Source organism: Anas platyrhynchos, chromosome 4, assembly GCF_047663525.1.
Source record: "Anas platyrhynchos isolate ZD024472 breed Pekin duck chromosome 4, IASCAAS_PekinDuck_T2T, whole genome shotgun sequence".
Classification (NCBI taxonomy): Eukaryota; Metazoa; Chordata; class Aves; order Anseriformes; family Anatidae; genus Anas; species Anas platyrhynchos.
In genome coordinates, this window is record NC_092590.1 from 20,074,586 (window position 1) to 20,100,477 (window position 25,892).

Consider the following 25,892-nt stretch of genomic DNA (forward strand, 5'->3'; position numbering starts at 1 on the left):
TATCTTGTTACTTCTTGTGACCCATATGAAGTGTTTCAAAACTAATGTGGATCACTCTGCTGAGAGTATTCAATCAGAAAAAAAAAAGAATTCTTAATACAAGATTAAATCTTTTAAATAACTCATTAGTCCTTTGCACATCACTCATGTTCTTTGGTTCTTTAATAATTAAATCACTAAATTTTCCTAAAAGACATTAGCCTAAAGGTTCATTCAATGTCTGTTACTATTGAACGTGATAATCATTTGTATTATATTTATCTGCAGCATGATTAAGTTAATAAAGGGCAATAATTAATGATGTTAAACAGCCATATTGGAATACTAGAAGATCGTAGAATCATAGAATATCCTGTATTGGAAGAGACTCTAGGAGTCTCAGCCAGTCATCTCAGACATGAAAATCCTCTCTACATCAAGCAGTTGTAACTGGGAGCTTTTGCTCCTGTAAGTCTAAACTCAGAGTTTCAGCCACATCCATTTATCTTGAGAATTCTGTTTCAGAGCTCAATTAAAAGTTTTGTGCTCTTGGAAAACCATGATCCACATCAGCCCAAAATTCTGGGAATAACTAAGGAATCCAATGAAAGTATGAAAGCTTGCCATTTGGACAAAACATTCAACACTACTTATTCAAAATTATTCATTTCATTCAGAGATGTGGATCAACAGATTTCAGTCAATCCTGAAATTCTGAAAAAAAAAAAAATTAATCAAAATGAGTTGGGCAAAAAGTATTCCTTGAAAGATGAAGGTCTTATTTTCCCCCGTAAGTCTGCTCATGTGGAGAAAAAAAAATAAATTATAAACACAAGAAATGTTTAAGAAACATCTCAAAGTCTAAATATTTTGTTTCTGAAGTTCTGGAGAGGTCTGCTTGAAACAGGCATGAGTTTGCTAAATGATTGGAGTTAATAAATACTATTTTCTGCCAAAACATCATATCAGTATTATACAAATGGGGTTCTGCTTGTTAATTCCATTGAACATAAGGATTTGTGACAAGTTATCTGCTATGTAACTTTATTTGAGGCAATAAAGAAAAACATGTTGCATTCCTTCCAAAGATTTAAATGAATGCATACCTAACACCTTTATGTCCACTCAGTCTGAATTTTTTTGATTACTCTGTCTGTGAGCAAGTTATCACACAGGCCAGTTTCAGAAATTGTCCAACTAAGACCACATTACATTTAACCCCATATTTTCTCTTTAAAATGTTGCAAAAACAATTATCAGGAAACCAAACCATTACTGGAGACTACTTCATTATTCCTCACGCTGCATAGTCCTTTGTTTTTTGAGCACAGCCTTTGAAAGCAATTGAATAAAATAGAATAAAATTGACATGCTCAAAACCTATTAAAAATTGCACATTATTGCCCCAAAGCCACATAAATGTGTACACTAATAATATCATCATCTTATGTCTTTTCTGCATTGATTTCTCTGTAGAAATCAATGACTTAGTATGATAAATGGTTGCATAAAGATTGCTGTTGTAGTGGTTGTGAAAAACAACTATAGTTGCAACAGAGGTAAATATACCAGTCACAGTAATAATAATAAGAATAATATCAATGCTATTGTCTTTTTACAGTGTCGTAGAAGATGGACAAGGCATTTTTGAATAAACATTGTATGAAAAATAATTTCTGCTTTCAATTAATTCCTGTTTCATTTTGATATGACAAATGGTCAATTATAATTTTTATTTTTTTTTGATTCAACATTTCTGCAGCCCAGAGAAGATTTTTCCGGTCGTTCTAAGTAATGGACTATAGCAAAACCATGTTATTTGGTGTAAACAATCAATTACCATATTCCTGTTACAAGGGGAGGAGCTAAAGAGGACGATGCAAGGTAGAGAGGTCTGCAGAGTCCTCTAAGATAGGAATTCCTACTTTGCTGTACTACAGACAAGCAAAGATATAGGAATTGCTACAGAGATTTCAGGAAGAATTATGGAGTTAAGCCTGTTGAACCAGGTCCTAGTTGAACCATTCCCTATATAAACATATGAAATGATATTACCCTTTTCTTGCCCTGGCTACTGTGCTTCTGAGCATGTTTACTCTGTACCCTCCAAGATCTTCCTACATACTGCCAATACCACTGCCAATAACTCAAACCCTTTGAGTGTATTAACATGCAAAACCAATGATTTTCAACACATTGTTTTTAGCAAGCACCGTTGGTTTCCTAACTTCCTAATTTAAGCAATCCTTAGACACAAAAGCCAAATGAGTCAAGGTAAAGCCCCTTATGCTACTGAATGACATGTTAAGAGTGTCATAAGTTTACTTAAGACATGAAAAAAAGAACAAAACAAACAAACAAAAAAACTATATTCTAAAACCTTTTGTAATGTGTATTAAAAGAAAGTAGTGATAAAATTACACTAAACTATTATATTGACAATCCTAATTTCAATGTAATACATTTAAGTGATCTCTAAAAAGCTACAAATATATTTTTTTTCCATTGTATTTGTAGGAAATTAAAAATAAAACACTGTGGTTCAGATTTTGGTCATAATCCTGATTAATTAAAACAAATAGAGCCACACTAACGCAAATAAATAAATAAATAAATAAATAATGGAAGTTCAGGAAGAACGGGATTCTGTATTGTGTGACATTTATTTTAAGAGACCATTTTGAAAAACATCTTGAAGCTTTTTAAAGAACAGGCTTCTTTATAAGTTTTATTTCAAGATTTATAATACAACAGGAAGAAAAAGTGCTTCTTCAATCATTCTATTTATAAATATACACTTTTTCTGGCTGACAGTTCACTTAGAGTTCTGCAATTTCAGATCAAGCAAAACATTTATCAGAAAGAATAATTCTTATTTTATACTCAAATAAAACAATTACTACTTTCTATACTTAAAAAAATATTTCAAAGTATCCTATAAAAAGCATTATTAATTTTAAATTCCTTAAAGGCAGTCACAACCGTATGCATTATATTTTTGAAAAGCAATAAACGTGCCTATCAAGATATAACTTCAGGTTATCTTCCTGATAAAACTGAGTCATTTTCTTTCTAAAAATCACCTATTTTTGTTTGCCACCAAAAATATGGAAGCTTGGAGGTATAATATTTATTGTATACATTACATAAAATTGTACAGCTACCACTAAATAAAGCAATAATTACTATTCAAATGTGTAAGCACCAAGTGGTTTTTAGAAGGTATAGCCTCATTGGTGTCATTCCTGCTGTGTTTTCAATAATATTGCACAATCTCTAAGCTGTATGTTTTCTTTTGCCATTAGGCATAATTATTTTCTGCCAATGCTTTTTAAGGTTTTCTTTGTTTTACCACTTTCTTCTCTTAACAGGATCATTCCCATGTATCCCTGTTTAAAATCACAGATCCATTTGTGGACTACACAAGGAAAAAACAATAAGCAAGTTTCCAAATGCCAATGTGTGGAAATAATCACTACAGAAATTTAAGATACGGCTTTTTCTAGGGAATGCATGCTCCTTTCATTTTCTATTCTCTTTTATCCTGGTAGCTTTTTCTTTGAAAATCTATGTTTCCAGGCAATAACAAGGGCATGAAGTTATTTTCTGCAAATTGTGCAGTTCTAGCAGTCTTTGTTTCTCTTAAGCATCTCTGCTGAAATGGCAGTATAAGAATTTTCCTATTACACATCAAAGTGTTAAGTAGTTCTAATACATGCAGAGGCCACAATGGTATGTGTCACTAAGTACCATTGCACTAGGTGTTCTCCTTCAGCTGCCTACCTGACACAGATCCTATTAACACTGTTAAAGAGTAACAAGAAGCTCCTTAACAGTAAGCAGATAGGTACAAAAATAAGAAAAAAAGAAGAAAACTACTGACAAACCGGTAGTAAAGGGGGAGCATTTTAGTTTCTAAATAAAGTTTATAGATATTCATAGCAAGAACTCAGTTCTGCTGTGTGCATTACAGCTATTGGTCTGAAGGCTGCATCCGCTTCATTGTCTTTTCCTTCTTCCAAGCAGGCTTCTCACAGCTCTCCTGTGCCTGAATGCCTTCAAATGTTAGGACCTTCCTATGTAAAGTAATTTCATTCTTTCTGAAAATTTTCATTCTTTTTGTTCTGACAAAGACAATTTTGATTAATACCTGCCGGATGAATTGATTTATGTTCTGGGACACATTTCCTTTTCTCTATAAGCATAGAGTGAGACAAGTCTTAGGTTTTCCTATGACCTTCAGAGGCAGTGCTGGACCTGCTCAAAAGTGACTTGTAGAAGGCAAGATGCAGTAGCTTCAGCTGTGCTCTGGGAACCACCTCACAGCTTCAAGAGGCAGAATAAGATTTCACCTTTTACCCCTTTGCTACAAGGATGGAAAACCTTGTACCTGAACAGCACAGGTAGTGAATTTGGATTGTATTATTTTAACTGTCTGTAGAGTGCTCCACTATGACAGATGCAGCCAGGTTCAACATTAGATCATAAAAAAAATGTTTTAAACAATCAGTGCAACTTAACAGTGCGTAGACCAGCTTCCTATCCCACCATTCATCTCATGAAAGAATAGAGGGAGTATTTTTAACTACTAAATCTGTTCTTTCTTGAGACATGTAAATGTCTTTTTTTTTTTTTTTTTTTTTAAAGTGTCAACATTTTGAGTGAAATATTCAGGATTAAGCTTCTGAGCAGTTCCTCTTATCTTTTAAGTGCCCTCATGTTAATTCCAAATTGAAATCAAATCTGCCTTTTTGTAAGGTACCAGACTTTATATAATTCATTTGAAGGAAAAAGGAACTTTTTGGCCTTTGGTACTTCTTTATGAAGTAGAAAACTATAATCTTGCAAGATAGCCAAAATTTGGTAACCTATTAGGGCACACTCGATTCCTTGTTCAGATATAAACTTAATCGCTTCTTCCCTACAAAGTGGTTTGAGAAGATCCCCACCTCAAACACTGTGCAGAGCTCTACCCTTCATTCAGGCAGCCTGCTTACAGAATGGCCAGCCTCAGGGGTCTGATTTAAGAAGGTGGGTCAGTCCAACCAGTCACACACCACAGCATCACCAATTCACCAAGACTAAGACTTTGAGAAAGGTATTCTCACACAGTTGTTGGATTATACAACCTTAAGAAATGTGTGTTTTGTTTATTTTTAATTACTGCTCAAAACCTACAGCAGTTTCTTGTTTTTGGTAAAGAAAATAATTGATCAGTTTTGAGTTGTAGAAATATGTCAGACTCATACATTTCTTTTTGCCCTTTAAATATTTACCTGTAAGTCTACACATTGTTTATCTACATGGATAGCATTATTTATTTATTTATTTTTCCACTTTATAAACTTGCCTCTTATGTCCTTGGAGAAATCCTCATAACTCACAGCTCAGAAGAAAACATGCTGAAGCACCTGACAGTTAGGCTGATTTCCTTGCTAATTGATAATCTTGTCACTATTACCAAATATTTAAAAATTCATAGAATGTTAAGATTTCATCTCCATAAACTGATATTTCAGAAACATGATTTTATTTTATTTTTTTCAGAAACAGCTTTTGCATCAGTTGATGACCTTCCACATTGTTTCACTCCCACAAACAGCTGATCCATTTAGGCCAATCAGGGATGGCCATTGCATCTGTGTTCATCTAGCCTGATTCTGGGTTCTACATCACAACAAAATTAATGATGTTGGAACATATTTGAATATGGAATGAGAAGAGACCAAATATAAGCAGGAAGCAAGAAAAGGAAAGGAATAAAAAGGTAAATGCTGAAAGTGATGGGGAGCCAGGCTGTCAAAAAAGAAACATGGATGTGGAAAATGTTATTTTCTAGCACACATACAAGGGGAACAAAACAGAAACACGAGTCAGAAAGTGACTTCCATCCGAACAAGATCAAGATCCAGACTATTTTGGGAGAACTAAATAGCTCATCAATTTTGCAAGCCTAAATTTATCGGAGTACAGAAAACAAGGTGCTTCCAATCATCTGATATATAATTCAGATGCAAGTTTCTCTTCCACATATCCAGATTACAAACATAACTTCTTGCTTAGATGCTTTAAAATACTAAGCCTTTATTATGTAATTATAATTAATATTAAAATGTTTCATTTTAAACATTTTAATTGATTAAACAAGATTGTTATGAAATTATTTTTTTGCCATGGACATGTGACAAAAATACCAAGCGGAATTATGACAATCCCAAATGGAAACAAGTAATTTTTACCTGTAAAAGCAGTGTTTTACACAAATTCTATATGAATATTTCATAACCATAATTTCTCTTTATTGCTTTACATCTTTTATTTTTTGTCACTGTTGTGTTTTTTTTGTTTGTTTGTTTTACTATGTAAGATGAAGAGCTATATGAAATATTTCAAACCAAGTGGAATGGATGGAAAAGATCTAATATCAAGTATTATTTTTACTCTGATTTTATTATTCCTTTCTTTATTTTTTGGTTGCTTTCTCCTCTCCTCCTGACACCTATGTTTTCATTCTAATCCATTTTTTTTTGTCCTTTTCTTTCAATTTTTTTCTTCCTCAGTCTTCTGTTATTTCTTGCTGCCCCTACCTTATACTACTATTTTCAGTTAACCTGTTCCTGAGCCTCTTTCAACTATCATTTAGGCCCTGCAAGAGAGCAAAATCATCTCACAGATGGGAAGAACTGAAGAAAAAAGAACACTTCCCTCACCCCTCTACCTCCAGTCTAAGTGCATCCATAGCTTTCCCAAGAATTAAGGATATTTGTTGAAATTCACTAGTTTAACGCAGAAAAAAATACAGCTATTTTCTGCTTAAACTGTAACTTACTTCAGAACCATCAGTCATGCAGTACGGTTCTTGTGGCCACACTGGAGAATGCATTATTGAAATTGTAATTTACAGGCAACTACATACTAGGTAAAAACAGATATACAATATACTTGTTAAAGAGTGGGTTTAATCTTTTAGTTCTTACTGCTTATTACAAATGTAAATTCAAAAGAACCAAAGTGAATGTAAACAGTTACTGAAGTCTTGCATCTATAGTCATTGTGTTGGTTTAAGTCAGTGACAAAAAAAATGTGGTAAAAATATCAACTACAGAGAAGTAGGACTAAGTCTCAAGAGATACTTGATGCTAGCATTAATTTAATGTAGTCCCTGATTTGACACAGTATGTGGTTCAAAACTGAAATATTTTTCTCTAGTGAAAACTTTCATAGACCAACTTCATTTCAGAGTAGGTTCAGAAGGTGACAAGTAAAGAAGTATGTAATTCTGATTTTCATAATATTAAGGTAAACAAATGAACAGACTCTTTATCCCTCTCCCAAAATTATGAAGCAGAAACGATCTGTTCAAAGTATAAGGAAAAAGTTTTTCTGATAAGACCTTTTACTACCAATTATTTTCAAAATTTTGTATTAATAATTTTTTATTAGTATATATAAAACTATATTGCTCTTAAAACCCAGAGGTTTTCAAAGCATTGGAATCTCTTCTGCACATGTATTACATTAAATGAATGTAAAGTTTCTGCTCTTAGTACAACACAGAACAAAGCAGATGGATGAAAAAAAGCTGCTAGACAGGAAACGAAGTCAGAAATACAATATCTTTAGGTTTTCCTAATTTAGAAATTTGTAACAGTCTGTAAGCCAACAACCACAGTTTGGCTTTCAAGTGCTGAAAACATATGTAGCCTATTAATATTTTTTCTAAGTATTTTCAGATTTTCCATTATATATCCAGTATAAACATGTACTTGGAGAAAGAGCTCTTGTACAGTTTTATACAGGATGATTTTTTCATACTCTGGAAAGACTGGAGAGAAGCATAAAGGATATGAGTATCTGTGCACTTCATTATGGCAAGAGAACTGTCTTTTTAAATAAGTTCTTAAAGCTGACATCTCAGTATTTTTAAGGTCTATGTGAAAGTTGTGGAATAAGTATTCTACTTTTAAAGTTTCTCCAAAATTAAGGAAAAATGAAGAACAATTTCAAAAAAAGGAACTGCAGGAAATGTTCACTATTCTTTTTGAAAGAAAAGAACTCATCTAAAACCTTAAGATGTTTATAAAATAGTGAACCTCTTTTTTTTTTTTCATCTCTAGGTGTTTCTGAGATAATAAGGTAACTCCAACAGATTGCTTAGATGAAATTAAATAGAAGGCTGCTTATAATTATATATACTTAAATGAATTGTACAAAAGAATACTAAAATACTTCAAACAAACCTGCTTGAAGCTCTTTTCTTGTAGTACCTGCCACAAAAGGAAAATGAAATTACAAAATAGAATTTTTTTAAGTTAAGTAAAATCATAGAAACGCTCAGGTTGGAAGAGACTGTTCTACTCTGTGATGTAGCCTGGGATGCAGTTGGCCTTCTGGGCTGCAAGCACACATTGCTGGTTTGCGTCAAACCTTTCATTTATCAGAACCCCCAAGCCCTCCTCCAGAGGGTTGCTCTCAATGAGTTTTTCTCCTAGACTGTACTCCTGTTTGGGATTGTCCTGACTTATGTGCAACACCTTGCATGTCTAACACCCTAAAACGTCTTCTAGGGATAGCTTGCAAATGGTTAGCTGACGTGTATGACAAATACATACATTTGGTGTTCCATTCTCAACATGTTTGATGAAACTCCTGAGGAAGGTGTGATAATTGTTTCAGTAAAAACACAAAATTCAACGTTCTTTTTAAAGAACAGATTTTTCATTTTGTGTGACTTCCACCCCCCCCTTCCTCCCAAAATGACTTGTATCACCGTTTCTAAATTTCTTGGAAACCCGTCCAGTCCAATCCACAGTAGAAATGTAATGAAATAATTTGAGCTGAGAAGTATATGGTGTATTTCTGAGTATTAGGTCACCGGTATAGGTGTATGCAGACCCTCTTTACTTTTCTTATTAAGGAAGTTCAGTTATCTCATTCCACTTGTTAGTTTGCTTCACTGCTTCAGGGTGAAGCCACACACTACCATGGTCAGTTAAATGAGGAACCTGAACCCAAAACATTCAAGATATTAAAAACAATCTGAAACATAATAAGATATGTATTTTAAAATATGTTAGATTGTCTTAGAAAATCTGACCTGAACCAAGCCATTGGTTTGCTTTAAGTCATAAGATGCAAGATAGTCTCCAGGCATTTTCTGATTTTTTTAACCTGTGCAGTTTTTGTTGCAGTAGATGATTTTGCAAGCCTATTAGATCTGAATTTAAAAATAACTTCTCCATCCTAAAGTTAGATCACAAAAGCACATGTGGAACAAGCAGTTCTGAACATTTGCTAAAGGTTAAAAAAAATATATATTTGTACATCATCATCAATAGCTTCCCTTATTTCCACGTAAAGCATACTGATTCCTCAACTTACTTATTTTTATATAGCTAATTTTTAAAGTATCACATGTATGGTCTTTAGTGATCTTAACTACAGAAAAGTAACCTTTAATACTTGTGTTCACTTGGCTTTACCACTGCAATTGCAGTTGGGTTAGAAAGGCCATAAGAATGTGTAAGTCTGTTCGCTGTCGTGGTCTTCAATCATGATAAAGCTGGTTGTTAACAGAGGGGGCACTTAACACAATTTTCCATTACCCATTTCTTCTTCGATAAATGTATATCTGACAGAAGAACATTGATAACACTATCAAGTAAATCTTCATACATTAAAAGAATATGCATGTGTGATTTGTCATACATGTTTCAATCAACATGGAAGGCTAATCAGTGTCCATAAAATGATTGTCATCTTTGAAATAGTTGTCTAGTTTCCAATTGAAAAAAATCTTTCTTTTGGCAATCATATTTTATATGATTCTACAATTTTAACATGATCTGGGTGTTCCAGTGCTGCCCCTCCTTTCTCCATCTTTCACAGGGGGGCCTATGAGTAATAGCCATGACACTAAATTATTTCACCTCTTTCCCATATACACATTGAATGGGAGCTTTTCCAGTTTCCACGATCTATTTATAGATGGAAATTGTATTTTTTTTTTCTGAGGTTTACAAAGAAATAATAACGCAACAAAATGCAAATTATGTATCCGACTTTTAGCAACAACAACAGTGGAATAAGCAGAAGCTGAAAATCTATAGTTGTTCCAGTGCTGTCAGGCTGGTCACTGCAAAGGCAAACAATGTGTTTCTATGCATACTTATAACACTAATTATCATAGTAAACTGCCACAGTACCTTCCTGCTTAATCTGATTATTTTCCCTTATTCAGATAAGAGTTGCCCATTTTGTTGATGTACCAGATCTTAAGCTTAATCTGAGCACTACTGATTTGTCAAAGACTCTTCCCAGTTGACAGTGCTGTGAAAAATGCAATTATACAAAGCTGATAAAAATTTACTTTTTTTTTAAGCAGCAGAAACCATCACACTTATTCACCCTGCATGTAGAAGCCTGTACACAATTATGTCAGGATGTGAAGACATTATAGACAGGCATTGGCAGAAATATTTCCAGGTCTTTAGTGTGTCCAGATTATGATTAGATCACCAATATAGCTTAGAAAGCATGAAAAATGAATGTATTCAACTAGACTAAATTAACAGCTCTTCTCAAAAAGGATTGTAATGAAGTTTTCCTCTTTACCTGATTGATGTTAACTTTAAGTAGCAAGAAGGTCATTCATCTTAAGCAGGAACTGCAGGAAATAAAGTCTGTTATCTTTATAGTTTTGTATCTCTCTTCCTTCAGCAAAAATGATACACACATACACTAAGAAGACTAAAAGGAAGATGGGGGAACCACATAAAAAGCTACTGGAGATGATAAGAGCTTTAAAGACTAATTTTTATTTTATTTTTATTTTCTACTTCTATCAGCTGCAACATGAAGGAGCAGGCATGACCTCCACAAAACCAGTGACCTAATAACTGCTAAAGCTCTTCCGGAAGATACAATCTTTCTCCCATAAGGGAGTGCCCATCAGAAAGATGAACTGTGCTTGTCTTTCTACTCACGGGACACAGAGCAGGGATTCTTTCCAGTCCAGAGTAAACTGAACTTTCTGCCTCTGGGATTGGAATCTTGGATGTGAAATTAGGAACCGGCAGCCTTAGACTGTGCCAGGAGGATCCAGAGTACGCAATTTATTTTGCTACCAGGTGGGTCTCTCCTAATTCCTCTTGCAAGCTAGCTTCTACGTAATTAAAATCTAAAGAAAAATCTCTAATTTATAATTTAAAATGATAGAAGATGCTGTAAGGATAGAATCATATCAATAAATATATACAACTATACAGAGAGAATATATTTGAATATAGACTACAAAGTTGTCACTAAGGTGGAAAATATAAAATAGAGATGCATTTTAGCTGCAATTAAAGCCACACTAATCTTCTGAAAGAAAACTAAAAACCAAAACATGATTTTATGATTTTGAATTTGTTTAGATTAGCAGCCTGAGAGTTGCCTGAGAAACTGGGAGTCAAGTTTTATAGGAATAGAGTTGGAAATTTGTGATTGATTTTGTACCTTTTTTCATTTTCATTGAAAAAATAATAAAAAAGAGTTTAAGAAGTATATCAATAGTAAAGTAGATCTGTAGAAAATTTAACCTGGTGACTTCAGACCTGATACTGAAGATTTTTGCAGAACTGCAAAATACTGTAAAAATACTGGCTAATATCCATCACTAATATCACTTAGAGAGAAAAGCAGATACACTTAGCATGTGGTTAATAGGAAGTCTTTAATTGCCATCATAGATAAGTCCCTAGGGAACAGAAAAGTCAATGTTTTCCCCTACTGATGGCTGAAAGTTTCAATGGTTGCAGAATTATTACACTATAACAGGTGGGGATCCTCTAAAACAATATTAAGTGGCTTTGTTTCTCTTTCAAATAGTTAGAGTGCTTAATGTCTAATGTGGAGACATGCTGGCCAGATCCATGAACAGAACTGTTCCTACTGTGCCAGAGGCCCTGTGTGGAAGATAGTAGCAAATCCCTACTGACTTCAGCAACAGAAACAGACCTCTTATCTCCACCATTATTGCACATACCAAGTACACTTTGATTACCTTTTTTCCCCCCCTCCTTTTCTCAATCAGTACCAGTCCCCAGCTACCAACTGAAGCATGGCCCTGATAGAGGGCATTCAGCCTTTAACATCAATAATCAACAGTCTTAGCACTTGGCAGATGCTCTTCTCCCATAGCAGGGAAAGTGGCAATTCAACCAGTGAGTAGCTTATTTGTATTCCTGATGACTGCCTCTCTCTAATGCCATGTCAGTATTTCATAGAAGTTTTATTTATTGACCTATTAGATTAAAATCTTGGTTTATCTTATACTGGTGAACACCTACAGCAAAGAATGAACTCAAATGCTGAAGGAAGTTATGGGGTGGAGATGAATCCTAAGGAGCTTTGGATCTGGGTTTTAAAGGCACTAAATATTTGGAGCAGGATCAGAACATAAATGGTTTTACAGCAGCCTTCCACTAAGCAGCAGAATCTACAGATATTTGGATAATCAACCATGCAAAATTGTTGCACATATTGAATGTATACTGACATCGGCTGACACACAGAAACTTTGAAAAATGGTAAAGCTGCAAAACCAGCCACTCAAAACGTGAAAGATGCTATAAATCAACGCTGTCAGCGCAAAGCTTGCCTCATTTGCAATTTAAAACCTGAAATCATTTCCATCTAGAAAATTTTTGAGATGTCTGCAGAGTTTGGCACCAGAAGTATTAAAATGCATTTCAGAACTTCCTGTTGTGTAAACACAGGATGGATTCTGTAGGAACAGCAAGCTATCACCATGAACTAGCACAGGAAGTGGAGTGAGAAACACTCATACACAGGTTTCAAAGATAGATGGAAAACAGCAAGAATGCATGAGCTTTCATACCACCTATTGGTGGTGTTCCCCAGAGCAGTCAGAATTGGTGTCCTCAAATCTCATGATTTAAACTTTTGTTCTTTCACCTGAATACGTCTCAGCCCGTCTCATTTTTACCAGGCTCTGCTCAAGACCTCCTCACAACTGTTTCTCTGTGCTCTAACTCCTTTAACCATGACTGCCAGTATTCCTCCCTTGCACCTCACCTTTGTCTCCAGCTTCACCTTCATAACCCCTGTTCTATCACATTCTCCTTTCTGTCTTTCATCCAATTTCTCCCATCAGCTTCGTTCTCCTAATTAGTACTATCAAGCTTCTCTTTTCCCTTCTCTGCCTCAGATCCCTGAGGTTATGTCTAAATGAAGAAGTAGCAGAAGATTTATAGGGCAAATCATACTTGTAATCCACACTATGCATATTTTATAACTATATTTCACTTCTCCTGCAAGTATGACTCCAAATAAAGTCATATTTCCTGATGTGAAATCTGTAATATTAACTACACTTGGGTATTTTATAACATGAAGCAATCATTTCCCATGATGTGCTTTTGTTTGACTAGAAAGCATGCCAGTGACAAATTACAGTGAAATAAATAACATCTTTTTGAGATGCATTTTATTATTCCTCCTTTGGTTTGTTTGCTTTATTAAAACTAGAAAAAGACTTTTGCTACTCCCAAACTTGAGACCTACCTGGGGAAAAAAACAGCAGCTTTGATTGATTTACTTAAATACTGATAACAACAGCTCTGAGGTGACAAATTGTTTCTAATAATAATAAAGTTTTGTTAGAGTTGTCATGCAGAGAAAATGCCATCTTAATTTCCTATTAGGATATTTACATGCATGAAAAAGTAGGTCAGTGTTAGCTTACAGTTCCAGCTCAATTTCTTTCTCAAATGTCTGTCACTTGTAATGTATCATTTTGTGTCCTTGTCAGATATTTCACATTCCAGCCTTATCAGAAAATCCTTTTTCACTCTTCACTTCAGTTTAATATATATTTTTTCCTTACTATCTACTCTCATCTTCTTGCTCACTCTATTAGCCTTCATACTTCCACAGCAGCCCTTCTCTTTTGTTTCCTATTTAAATCCCTGCAAATTATATGAAAACAAGAAAATCAGGTGCACTACAGAGGTGTCCCTGTTGTTATCTCCAACTGTTACATTTAAGAAAAAATATACTGAGTGCAGAAATTTTGACTCCTTACTTCATAAAGGAGGTTAACATGCAAGTGTTGAGGAAATCTGGGTTAGAATTTTCATATCATATGCTATGTGTGTATGCTCAAATAGCTCTAGGCTTTACTTTTCACTATTACTAAAGAGCAAAATTGATTGTTCAAAAGGTTCTCATTTCTAAGCCTAGCAAGAATGAAGTAAGATTGGTGATATATTTAGGTTACCAAATATACACTTTTTCTTGAAAATCAACATATCCGTAGATGATACAGATGGACATAATCATCTGTATGATCTGCCCATGTTACCTTAAAACACTCAGTGCTCATATACTTCTGTTATCAAAAGTTCAAATTTTCTACTTGAGAACATAATGATTTTGAAATTATTTTTTGTCCCAATGTGTGTCAGTTTATTTATTTTTTAATGCTTATGTAATTAAATAAATCACATACTACTCCAGAATATTAATTTGCAAGAAGCTAGAAGTTTGGAAGAAATGATTATGCCAAATTGTAATAACTGTGAGGCAGATGAAGCTTCTCTAAATTCCATTATATGCTACATAAATAATAAAATATTCAATTAAGAATTCTGCTAATTTTCAAGGAAAATAAAGATGTACATGGTTTATTTGCACGCTTTGTAAATGCTAACATTTATGGAGTTTACAAAAAAATCTGTCCTATTTTGATACCTGGAAACATGTAAAAATCACCTCCATAATAATTTTAAGAACCAAGTCAAACAAGCCCTGTTTAGCGGGAAAAGTTTGAATGCAGTCATCTATGCACTGACCCTACAGCAGACTGCTGAGGAAAGGCAAAAAGAATGTTTAATGAGAGTTTACCAGAGCAAAAGGTGTGGTGTTTTGGACTAAGTGATTAAGCTTCAAGAATCATAGATATCACACAGATCTCCATCAGATTTCTGGATGAAGTTGCTCATTTATTTTGTTTCCATAGTACAGAACATACGTGTCTGTAGTAGCATAGACGCATACACTTGCCTATATTCTCACCTTTCTCCCATACACTTCATAAAACAAACCCCACTTCCCGTATCCACTGAGAAATACTTAAGCATAACTTAAAGATTATACGGTTACACACTGAGAAGTTAGGAAGCACACCAAAGTGAAGTTTGAACTTTCATGGTTTGTGGTAATGGCTATCTCATTACTGCTCTCTGAGGTCTCATGGGCATACTGATAAATTCTAGTTCAGTCAAGGCATAGAAATCATCTTCTATTTAATCTGTTTAGTTTTTCATTCTTTTCACAAGAAAATTAACAGATTAAAACAAATTTAATTTTGTTTGCCAGGGCACTCCAGTTCTGTTATATCCAAGGTACCTACAGGAAATGGGCAAAAAAAAAGACCAAACTCTTGCTCTTTCATAGAAAATAATCCCATATAAATTGACTACAATGAATATTGGTTATGAAACGAGTGATATTTTAATGTAAATCTCAGCAATTGAGCTGAGAAGAGTTAAACAGTTCTAAGTTACTGAAGCAAAATTTAAGAAAGTAATTAGGTAAGGAATAAAAATGCTACTTCAAATTTTTGACAGATGCAGCTCACATCTATAGAGATATTCTTTTGGGATTATCTTTTTTAGCCCTGTTTCTTGTACAAGGATGAGAATAAAAACAATTATTTTTGCTGCTTTATACTACAATGATAATCCAGACTGTCAGCTGCTCATTGCGCTACCTTTTTTCAAAATGTGGAATCTGCAAGGTTCTGGTTCCCAACCCTGCTAAAGCTGCCTTCACTTCAACCCCATCTGCTCTACAAGTGCACATTGAATGTTTTTTTTTTTTTTTTCAGTATTTAAAAAGACCATTTTCAGAAGGCAGCTGCCATTTTCAGGGGATAAGTTTTCTTCTGAATCATCTGTATCGCAACATCATTCTGCTGTTTATATGTTAGCTAAAGGTATGTTTGACACAATTAGGTTAGAAATACTGAATATTTATGCCTATATATTGTATACAGTAAAGGAGACATGGCCTACTAAAACCAAAATATCTTGTTGAGAGTCCAAGATTTTTCAGCTTTGATAATGATATAATCCACAATGTGCTCTCCAAAGGAGTAAGAATACAGAAGACAACAACAGGAAACATGCATTTAAACTTAGGCCATATACTGACTTGTATTTATTGATACGCACATTACTGTAAACATGCCAAAAACATCTGCTGGCAAGCTTTACCAAACTGCCGCAATAACTGCCTACAGCAAGGCTAACATGGGATCTCAACAGGTCCAGGACATCAAAGGGAGACTGTCAAAATAAGTTGAAAGATCTCCAAAGCCCCAGGTTCTGTCTGGAAGTTATTTAATAAGCATCACTACCTCTTCTGGGTCAGCATAAAACTTAGTTTATGTACCAACCGAGGTGATATCTTTGAGCTTATTCAGTGATCTTTAGGGATTCCATGGCTATTCCCTAAAGGTAAAGGGAAGGAACTCAAAAGAAGAAAGAATCGGGGAAAAATATGATACCATGTCAACTTTAATACAGAAGTATATAAATCAAAGAAGTGTTCATAAGAAAAATGAAATCACTTTTATTAAGCTTCAGCTAATTTATTCTGAGCAAAATGGGGAAGTGAGTCAGAGCTGGGAAATAGAAAATGTGGTAGACCACTAGGCTACTTTGAGGTAGCAGCGTCTGAGTCTTTAGAAGCATTGCATGTGTCTTTTTACTTACCTTTCAAAACTGAAACTTTGAGATTCTTTAAAGAAAAGCACTAAGACAAGAATGAATTATGCTATTAAATATGATTTGAAATGTCTACACTACTTCATTATTTTTCTCAGTGACCATGTTTTCTACCAAGGTGGAAGCATTAGTTAGTAACTAACATAATAAGATTACAACAAAAATTGAGCCCAAGTGAAACTATAGCTAATCGAGACAGGGGTGGTTGTTTTTTTTTTGTTGTTGTTGTTTTTTTGTTTGTTTGGTTTTTTTTTAAGTCTTCGTAAATCCTATTAAATAGTGTGTATACATGTACACACATATATCACACACACACACATAAACCTGAAGTAGATTTTAAAAGACCACGGAATTGGATAAACCTTCTCCTGAACTCCAAATGCCAGCATCAAGTGACAGATTGAGGGATAGTCTTTCCTACCTGGCAGGCAGATCAGTAACTTTTTGACAAGAAGCAGATGGCAGAAAGACACCTGAATGCTCTGAACATTCCCCAGGACCACTTTGAGCAAAAAGGAAAGCACAGAATAGCCGAATGTAAACAAGAAATTGCACTATTCAAGTTCAAACCTGGTATCTGCTACAAATCAAGCAAAACAGAAAAGGGGAGAACTACTCTACTTTCACAAATTGCTTCCAAAGTTATCTTGCTACTTGCACATGTTTGTCTACTCTAGCAGGTGCTAGGCAGCTATCAAAAATGAAGTCTTACTTCTTAGCTCTATTATCAGGACAGGTAGTATTAATCACTTGGAGTCTTTGTAAAGAAAACATTATCACAGAAAAAGACTAAGTAGGACTAAGATGTTTGAAAGAAGCCAATTGATCAAATGATTTATTTTTTTTTTTTAGCTTTATTACTCTTTGAGTTAAAGAAAAAGAGTCAAACTAATATTGTTTCAGACTTAAGTAAGAAGATGTAAGGATATCCTGGTCAGCAGATTATCTGGTATTTTTTTCTGTACTTTCTCCTTTGATGTTTCCAGACTGTGTATGTACACAGATCTGCCCTGTGGAAATCTTAAATTAGAGCTCAGTTTTCAGTTCCAAAGGCTGTATTTAAACATATTAGGAAGCAGCATTTTTTTCATACAGTAGTAACGTAGATTCGGTACCCATCTATTCACCCATGGTTATAGAACTGGAAGCTGAATAATTCTAGTTGTTACAACTCTTGGAGACAGCATGACCCACTGCAAATGGTTTCAGATATAGGATACGTTATTTAACTAATGATTACTGAATTTTCAGATAATTTTATCAACAAAAATAAAATGCTGTCATATTCAGTCACACATAGTCTCCCACATTCCTCTGAGCTCTCTATTTTATTCTTACTAAGAGGTATTTAGGTAATTTGGACAAATCAATATTGACTTCAACAAGAGCTGTCTGTAATACACATCTGGATATCAGAAAATTAGTGCTTCAACATCTAAAAATGCAACTGTCACATTCTTCGCTTTGGTGGCAATGAAGACAACTGCTGAATGCCCAAAACAATATATACACAGGGAAAGTTGAACAACATTGAGATCATTATTATGCCACTACTGTATTTGCCAAAAACATTGAGCTGACACCTGTCAGGTGATACAGGGAATACAATCAGGACAGTTTATGTTACTTTTTTCCTTTTATTTTATAATTATGAGCTTAGTTAAAAGGTTTTGTATGCAAGCTTTGTTTCTAAAATAAATATATTTTTTTTATTTAATTTCTCAAGCAAATGTAGAGAGACAAAGTTACCTTCAAATTGCATGTATTTATAAGAGTGGCAAACTTCAGTTAAAGGATAAAGTTTCTTTCCAGTAATGAATCTCATTAGATTACAGGTAGATGATACCTGGACAACAGGAGAGAGCAAACTCTGCTACAGTACCAAATCCTGGCAACTATATGACAAAGTTTCTCCTTGGAAGGGAGTATTGTAACAAGTTGAGGGCCAGCAGGGTAGAGGCAGCTTTGCAGAAGCTAGAAAGTAGTCCACACAGAGGACAGTCAGACACTGAAACAGATAGCCCAAGGAGGCTGTGCAATTTGTATCCTTGGATATATCGTAAGAATCAGCTGAGCCAACTGATGTAAACTGGACCTGCTTTGTGTAGGCTGTAGGGAAAAATTTTTCAGAGTCTCCTTGTGGAAAATATTCCACGTCTGTAAGTTTTTGTTATTCTATTTTCACCAGCTCTACACAAGTCATTTTCTTCAAACCACTTTACTAAGAGAGAAAAGAAAATCTGAGCAGTGAGCAGACAAGCAAAACAGGAGTGAACTTGATGCTCAGAGGTAATCGCTTAATTATCAGAACCAGAACCAGCAGATAAGAAATGTTGATGTTGAAGAAAGTGAAGTAGGGTTTAGTCAGTAGTAATTCTAGTGAGAATTTGCTACTAAGCTCTTAGTAGAATTAATTTTAAAGCCTGATTGAAAGGCAAAAAATGAAAATCATATAAGTAGAGCAGGAAACACTGGAAGTGGAGAAATTGTACAGGAAAGGATGGACATACAGAGTAATCAAGATTCAAAGTGAAATCATGATGCGTTTCTTGTTTGAGAGACAAGCAGAGATAAAGCTAGTGGAAAGAGAGCGAGGTCAAATTAATAAGACAACAACTATGCTACAAGAGCGAACTCATGAAAGAAAACAGTCAGTGCCTAGGGTACACATGTGATGGAAGAACAAATTTATTAGAGTTGGCAGTGACTAGTGATAGACTCCAAAAAGATTAAACCAACAAAGACCTCCTTGTGCACATCAGTTTTGCTGCTAAAGTAGTAGATAACATTCATTGAATCAATATGCCTAAGTGATAGTAGAGAAGAAAAAAAATCCATGGGTGTTGAGAAGATACAGCTTACATTAGTTAAGGAAATGTCTACTCAACAGAATGAGTTATAGAACATTATTAAAACAATAAAATAAATATTCTATAGTTCAGGAGTTTGATATTTAGTACTGCACATGGAGTGTTTTGGTTTTTGTTGTGTGTGGGGTTTTTTGGTAGGTTTTTTGGTTTGCATGCTCTATAGATAGTGACCCAACTGGCTGTAAAATTCTTCTGGCTATTCTAATTTAAGTGCAGGAAGGAATAGAAGTCTCTTAGTCCAGGTGAGGATCAGAAGCAGTTTTAGGGAATAAGACAAGTTATTACATCATAAATAATATTTTTGAGCACGTGACAATAATTCAGGAAATAGGTTTTGTGCATAAATTTTTAATGACAGAGAGCAGATGCATGGCATCAGAGATTAAGACAAGCACTCTCTGTCCAGGATGCTCATAATTGCAACAAATATTCTCTTTTCACAAGCAATGTTGCTTCCTTTTCCTCACCATTCCTCATTCATTGCTACTTACAAAATTTCAGGAATTAAGTCTTACTATCCGATCTTGTATCAAGCCTCTATAGACTAAAATAGCTTTCTGAATTCTTTACTACTGCATCTGACTGAATACCATGCATTGCAGGCTAGCCTCTCTGCAATATTTCCCCCCCCTCTATATTTTAATCTTTAAAAAAAACATTTATCCAGTCTCAGAAGTTCATCAAATACTTAAGCACATGTAGTATTTTTATTCAAATATTAGCCTGTGCTGAAAATTCAAACCACTTTCAAGCAGAGAAGTACTAACAAGATGAAGAACCAGAGCTGTACAATATAATAATTAGTACCAGCTCTACTCATTATACGTATTATGTACCAAGAGTAGACTTGTACTTTCTTCAAAGATTCAGTCATGAGTCTGCCACTAATGAATGTCTGAGAATATTGAAACGTTTTGGTTAGATCCCTACTTTCCATCATAAAGGGCATATAGGACTTTTTCTCTTCTATTTTTAATGTTCTTGTCCATCCAATGCCAGGAGACTAACCAACAGCCATTCACAAATGGAAAATTTTAATAATAATTACAACAGTAGCCTTTGTACTAGTGGAGCAATCCCCACTTTGTACTAGTGGCAATCTAGTGGAGCTATTTTACACCTTTCACAAGCACCAAGAAGGAACATATAATCAGTATTCTAAACATCCTCTGGTTGCTCTACATCAAGTGCTCCCAGTTCTATAGACACCAATCAAGGGTAGTTGTGATAAATTTAACAACAACAAAAAAAAAGAAAATTGACCACTAGGTTCATATTAATGTAGATTTGCCCAATGCTTTCAAAAGCATAGCTTCTTTACTGTTATTTAAAAAGATTAAGGTGTGGTATTACATGGGTTTTCACAACAGTAAGGCATCTATCACTAATGTGCACGGAAAAAGCTTGTAATTTATCCCTATCTTCTTACAGGAAAGACAAACCCAAGATTTTGCATATAGCTTTTTTGCAACTTTTTCTCTATACTTTTCACATGTAGAATTTGAATCTGAGAAAGACAAACCTCAGCTGGCTTAATGCAGCACATCTATGCTCTCAAACAGAGCAGACTTACATCAGTCAAATATCTTTGAGGCCTTATTTCCTGAGGATGCATACAGCAATTGCCTCTATTTCTTGTTTTTCATTCAGTGTTAAGTATAACTGTCTAAATTTAGGATTATCTGAGACATAGGTAATGTACAGATATGTTAATAAGAAATTGCCATTTTTCTTTGTCATGCCAGCCTGAACAGATAAACACAGTCTTTGGAGGGAGTGAAATTAGAGGATTAGTTCTGTAATCCTTTGTAGAATATTGTTGCTCAGCAGCTTCTTTGTGAACCAGAGAAGGTGACCCTGCTATCACTGAAGCTCATCAAATTTCACTTAATGAGAACTCAAGAGGGTACTGGTGAGAAATATGGTATAGATGGATAACTGGAATGAATTTGATGATACTAGTTGACAAATTGCATTTTGTATTATCCAATTAGTTTGTTATGTTGACATCTTGGAGGAAAACTCTAAGCAAGACATGATTTATACAGAGAAGGCTTTTTTTTTTTTTATTACTTCTCAAGCAGTATTGCTCAATACACACAAGCAAACTTTCAGGTCAGAATGACTTTATCAAAGCTTCTTCCTTTTCTCCAAACTATATCAGTTCTATCAGTCTCTTCCTGAAAGCAATTCCTTTCCTCATACATCACGATAGTCGATAATCACAGCACCACTGCAGCAACTGAGGAAAGACTTGCCAAGTATGTAAATGACTAATTCATCCATTCAATGAGACTAATTCATAAAATGTATTTAGGAAAAAAAGAACTTTTTTTTTTCCCATAGTGATACAGAATCTCAGTCAGTTCAGCTTTAAATTTTCATATGAATTTTCTTGTTTAAAAAAAAAGAGAGAAATGTAACTGTAAACAACTTGCAAGAGCAAGTTTGGTTACTCAACATAATGGAGACTGATTCCCTCCCCCCCCCCCCCACACCCAGTATGGGCATTTTTAAAGTGTTTGTTCTGCTACCAAACCTGCTTATTTGAGGAACTATCTGAGGTGAAGGTGAAGTTTCATTTCATTAAGTCACACACATTGAATTCCCCACCCCATCAGGGCTCATTATGTTGTACATTTAATCTATTAGACATAGCGGTTCTTAAACTGTCTTAGGTTGGACTTCCTAACTTGACTACAGACTCTTCATATTACATTTTAATTCTGTGTTCATGTGTCAGAACTTAAGTGTCATGGTTGTGATGCTACATGAACAAACCATTTATGTGCTTCTCTCAGACTTGAACACCTACTTTGGTTTCACAGGTATAATTATTTGGAGACTTCAAAAAACTAACAGCCAAAAGGAAATACAACTGTTTTGATATTAAATGATTTTCCATATGAAACCCTGAGTACTAATTTATATTAAACAACATTCCATGATCTTTTCAATTATTTTTCCCCAACACACAAAGAAAACCAAGTCATTTGTGCCCAAAGAAAAGCAGGAAAGAATAAGTCATTGTCTAAATATTTATCAAGCCTAATAGGCTGGACTCAATTTTGAGCAGAAAATGCTTTTGGCTCTCCTGGTACAAGGGTGGCTTTCTGCAGGCACCAGCTGCAGTTCTGAAACCACTTGAAAGGTGTTCCTGCTTTTTGATAACAGCTTATGTGATAAATATGCCAATTAATTGCAGAAACCTGCAAGCAAATCTTCAAACTGATGCCATGCGTAGCCCATAATTGCTTAATAGTACTTTGGCTCAGTTCAGATAAGACTCTTTAAAGACTTCCCCCCCAGTCACAAGAAGTTGGTAGTACAGACAGCAATTCGGTCAGAACAGACAAACTGGAGGGCTACAAGTGCCCTCCTCTGGATGTCTGATGCTACTCCAGTTTATTCAAGGAACAGCACAGATGGCACTGACTTTTGACCAAGTGCCTAAAACACCCCTGTGCTGAAATGATTTACACTGTATATATACACACACACAGTGAAAATGTAAATGTTTATCACGTTTGCTAATGCAATCTACAGACTAAGAGCATCAGCCAAATAATTTAATAATAAAACACCAAACTCTAATTTAAGAGGTTTAGTGTCATTTATAGCTAATTCTTCCTTGAGGATGTTTATTAACTAGTTGAACACAGAAAATTGATCTTTAATACTATCACTTTCAAGTAGGATTTAGATTAAGAATATACCTCCTTCTTTCTCCTTTAAGTCTAAAAATAAGGTTTTGAACTGATTGTCTTATAATATCAACACAGATAATCTATACACAAAGGAAACCATTAGAAAAAAGATGAAAAAACAAAATGTTAATATAGCTTATACATAGCTACCAGTTGACGATGAGGTGAATAAAGATTTTCAATTCCCAGCTGTGCTGAGAACATTCACAGGTCTGAGATACATAAAAGCACATCAGTGTGTGTCTAAATGTGGATTTAAGATGTTTACTCTAAGTTTAGACACCTGTATTTTGCAATCTGGGCATGTACGTTCACATACATTAGACATTAAATTGTAAGTTGTGCTGCCATGCACAGCATTCATGTTAATGATTACATAGCTATCAGATGGAACATTAGATAGACGGTTTTATGCTGTACTCGCTGTACTCAGAAACACAAAAAGTAATACACAAAATGGAAGCAAAACTTAGGACATTGTAAACTGAAGCACTGATTGGATTCCACTTCATGCATCTAAAAAAAAAAAAATAGTTTATATGCCAGAATGGAAAGCTAAGAACAAGCAGGATATTTACACAAGCTTAAAGTGTCCTTCCGTCAAGCTACCTCTCATACTCCCTGTTGGGTGTTTGCAGTATCATTTCATCCACTGAAAGGCAAGTTACGAAACCTGAGAATTCTGTATTTATGCTGAACAAAATGAAATACATGTTATTCAGATCCAGCACAGCATCCACATGTTGCAGCAACTCTTCTGATAGTCATCCATATTAGAAAAACCTATTGCTTGTTTCCAATTCATAGAAGGAAAGGCAGATTAAACTTATCAGTCAGTTAAGGAATGGAGCATCCAAAGTCAAAAAACAAAGGGTGGAATTCAAACTCAGAATTTGACAGTATCACAGATAAACGCAATTGGTCTCACCAAGTGTTTCATAATTTTTCTTCTTGTCTGATATTAACGTGTCTTTCTTCAAGTTGAGAGTCTGGAAATCAACATACACAATGAGAAAGGATATTCTTTCCATCAACACAACCAAGCGATGTGGGGACACCATCCAGTTGTACTGTTCTGTTTCACAGTTCAGTACCTCACGATTTCAAGCTATGAGACTCCATTGCAAAGCAGAATAAACATACTGCAAGTCCCCCATAAAATATATTTCAATATTTTTAAATGCCTCAGCCCAGATAGTCTCACTTTATGGAAAAGAGAGCAACTTTTGTAGCTCTGAAATCTATTGCTGGATTTTAAATTTGCATTTTTTCCTCATTGACTTAATCAAAGTCACTATTGGCTCATAAGCAGGAAAATGAGTCAAGAGAAGGGGGAATAATCCAACCACCTGAAAAGTAACTGTCAGCTGGAACAGTACAATTGCTCTAGAAAATCCTAGCCCACAGCACAAAATGTTGCATTAAATAGTCATATCAAGCAAGAAAACAAAACTAGTAGCAGTTACTATGAAAGACATACCAGTCTGCTATTGCATACTGACTTTGAATAAAGTTAACCAAAACAGCCAGCAAGGGAAGCAAAGATTAAAGTAACAGGTTCAAAGTAACACTCAGAATCTACAGCCCATTTGCTGTATTCCAGTGCGTTTCAAAATACTACCACCCCCAAAAAAAGTGCTAAATATAGATACACTGCCTCTTTTCTGATTTAATCTTTGCAGACATTTCTTGTCTGAGCCTGTAAATCCATGCAAATGCACTCAAATAAGATTCTTTTCCTCTTCTCCACTCACATCAGTTTTATCAATTTATGTTGCTGTCTGCAATTGGGTGGAAAACATGAAGTACAGATGCTACCAGAAAGCAAAGCACAAGCCACCATGGACACAATAGCAAGTGTGGAAGTGCCAACGCCATGTTCATGTTCTAAGGGAAGAACACCACGGCACTCACCACCTTCCTTTTATTTTTTTTGTTCTTCTGGCACACAGACATTTTTCCAAATGTAGAACACTGATCAGGACTTCCACATAATGATTTTCTTCTTAACCCAATATTAAATGTGCTTTAATACAAAAAGATCCAAGATTACCTATGCCTTAATGATTTTTCCACCACGTATGAAAGCTTGTGCCCTCTCACATCAAATAATTTTGTTCCATTTTTAACCTCTAGATCTTTGAACTGACTTTACTGGTGACTTTATTCCTTCCTAGTACATCTTTATCTGAAAAAACTCATTAACTTGTTGGTTATATCATTAGCTAGTTACTAATCAAAGTGTTAAATTAGATCAAACATTGACCTGATTTCCATGAGACCCCACTACATATCTTTCGTGCCATTCACATCTGAGTACAACACGTTGTTGCTTATTATTATATTTCATTTGCAGTCTTTCAGACAGTTTTCAGTCCTTGGGTTACTCAAGCGAGTTTCCATTAACTTTTCAATGAGATTTCGCAAATCAATTTTTTTAGTAATTCCTGCCATCAAAAATGTTCCTGCTTTCCTTTTGTCAGCTATTTATTATATGATATAAAGTTTATGTTTGCCTGATATTCTTTTTTTCTTTCCCT

The 25,892-nt window shown here is 34.7% G+C and overlaps 1 protein-coding gene and 1 long non-coding RNA gene across 4 annotated transcripts in view; both read right to left on the reverse strand.

Moving 5' to 3' along the window:
- The window catches only part of SGCZ (sarcoglycan zeta), a 444,851-nt gene that overhangs the window by 386,054 nt on the left and 32,905 nt on the right, over positions 1-25,892 (reverse strand). The gene's annotated exons all lie outside the window — the stretch shown is intronic.
- LOC106018836 (uncharacterized) overlaps positions 1-25,892 on the reverse strand; it is a 71,808-nt gene that overhangs the window by 42,054 nt on the left and 3,862 nt on the right. The window contains exon 2 of one of the 3 annotated variants that reach the window (XR_002404608.4): positions 8,220-8,246. The exons of the other annotated variants lie outside the window; for them this stretch is intronic. This is a non-coding gene — a long non-coding RNA (uncharacterized lncRNA). The remainder of the gene's footprint in view (positions 1-8,219; positions 8,247-25,892) is intronic. 3 annotated transcript variants of the gene reach the window in all.